The following is a 2,714-nucleotide window of genomic DNA, read 5'->3' on the forward strand; positions in this document are numbered from 1 at the left end:
GATTTTAGAAATGGGCTATGTCAGAAGAGCAGATGCAAGGGAAGGCACCAGGATGCAGGTTTCTTGTTATCTGGTATGTTCCCTGGGGCATTTGGTGGGCCGCTGTGAGATACAGGAAGCTGGACTAGATGGGCCTATGGCCTGATCCAGTGGGGCTGTTCTTATGTTCTTAGTCGACGGCTGAAGGAAAAATGTTAAATCTCGCTAACATAAACGCTCTCCTCTTTATGGGATCAGTCAACATACTAAAATAATTAAGAAAACGACCACGTGAAGGGAGAAGATCAAAGAACTGAGGGGAACAGGTAGGGTTAAGATTAGAAAAAAGTTGAATAGATTTGAGTTCCCAAAGTTTGGCTTTAATAATTGAATGGGCCCTATGGAGATTGATGTCGGCGAGGTGTTCGGGGGACAAACCCAGTGATGAAAGCTTGAGATCAATAAGATGGAACCACTTAGAAAGATATGAATCCTTTAGTAGGTCTTCCAAAAGGGACTCAGTGGATGTTTAAGTGTAATCGAAGCCAAAATTTAAAAGTAAGGGACCACGCAATAGTGGAAGGGAGGTGGATCCCTAACTCAAGCACAAGGGTGGATAATCTGATTAGACTGTAACTAGGCAGCACAAGATCAGGATCCCATTGTCCTCTAGGCACCAACTTTCAGGTCCTTCCTGAAAATGGGAAGGACCATTGTCAATGACATTTGCTATGTTAGGAATGTACCAATCAATAAAATGTGATTACATAGACACAAGACACATGACCCTGCGAATATGAAGTATTTCCTGTTTGACCATAGCTTGTTGATCAAACCAGAAGCAGGTCGAAGAGCTGCTGAAAGCATGCTCCCAGATGTGCACAGCCACAAAAGGAAAGAACTCCAAAAAGGTGAGGTCAGTCATCAAACCCTGAGACAATCAATCAATGGGCCAGCATGCTGAACATCAGTGCCCTCTAAAGTAGATTCCAGAACCAATGCCCCCAGCTGCCTCAGAGTGGACAGGCTTCAAGGAGACTTTTGGCCTTTCAAAACACAACCCATTAAAATTTTGTAAGAAGGACAGCCAAGTCCTCCTTCCTAATTTGGAAAACTCAAATATGATGGTATGATAGGGCTTTGAAACACCAGTCATAGCATCACATGTAGTACAGGAAAGCATGCCCAGGCACAAGGAAACTGCAGGCCAAATTCACGTGTCCTGCCAACTCCTGTAGTTTCAAAAGACTAATCCTGTGTGCTGACAGGCAGTATTGAACATGTGCCATCACATATCAGGGTGATGAGGCAGAGGCGCCGACAGCACCCGCTGCATCTTGCAGGGGAGTTTCAGCATCTGACGGCCTTTTTTGGTACCGAGGGAAATTTTGTTCTCTTACCCTGGGATAAACACCTGCCAGGCTGGTGGGTCTATTAAAACCTGTGCCAGCTGTATTACGAGTTCAAGTATGCATGGACTTGTGAAAGCAGATCAAAGGGAGTTTGAATTTGACAGATGCCACTGCCACAAAACCTTCCCCCTTTCTAGTTCCTGATCTTCCCTCCTCCTCAGTCCATTCCTCCCACATCCACCCACTCCCCCTTTCCTGCACAATCCTACCTGGGGTAGTAGACGTCCTCAGTCCACTGATGCATGGAGTTGGTGGCTTACCATTTCCAGCAACAGCCAGCCTGCTTGCTCCAGCGTGTCATGCTTTGTGACTGCCAGAATGCTTGTTTAGGTGATGCTAGGTGCCATTAGGATTGGGCCATGAATTTCTCAAATGTAGCTTGCTTGCAGGTGGGCAAGCTATCAAAAAGATCTGTGTCTCTCCCAGACAGCACCTCCTGGTTGATCTTGTGCCTCACCACCTCTTCCATACCTTGTAGAGAGCACAAGTTGGAGGATGTAGCATGAACCTTAGGAAAAAGATTAGGGATCCTGAATTTCTAAAGCAACTCTAATCACAAATACTTGGCAGTCTCTTTATAGGGATACATAGGCAGAATTCTAAACAATACAGTGAGTTTAATTGCAGCTGTCTCAATGGAGCTCCCCCCTGGCCACTTGGCCCTGGTCTCTGACTTTCAAAGTATGCTTGGGTGTCACTGAGCATACACCCTACTGCAGGAATGGATGTACTGGCATGGCTGAGTCATGGCTTGAGTCAACAAACTCAAAAGGGTTGAGCTGTCTGGATGCAGTTGCCCCATTGGTCAGATGATCCAAGGGATTGTACAATCAAATGGCCACTATCAGATCAATCTGATCAATCCCAGGTAGGGCTGTGCAGGCAGCAAGATCTGCATCCACACAGCTTTTGCTGTGGCTGCAGCCAGTTGAGGGTGGGGTCCTAAGCATCAGTAACTCTCACTCCATCAGTCAGCCCTGCTGTGGTCAGGGTCCTTCCATCTTGGAACAGAGTGATCAAAGCTCAGGCCTCACAGACCAGAGAGAAACTAAGACAAAGGATGTGCCAAACAGGTGACTCTTATACTGGCTTGAGCTCAGCAGCTAATCAGAAATCAGAACAAGTTGAACTTTCTAGAGACAGACATGCACTCAAGCTACTCACTCATGGTGGATCTCACTCAAGGATCACTCACTGCATCAAGATAGAACATGCTGCATTGTTCAGTCCTGAATCCTGTCTCCCTCAAATTCAGACCTTTCTTTGATTCTCAAAACAGATATTTTCATAGGCAAAACACTATATCCTTTTGAAATTACTGAC

Source organism: Tiliqua scincoides, chromosome 3, assembly GCF_035046505.1.
Source record: "Tiliqua scincoides isolate rTilSci1 chromosome 3, rTilSci1.hap2, whole genome shotgun sequence".
Classification (NCBI taxonomy): Eukaryota; Metazoa; Chordata; class Lepidosauria; order Squamata; family Scincidae; genus Tiliqua; species Tiliqua scincoides.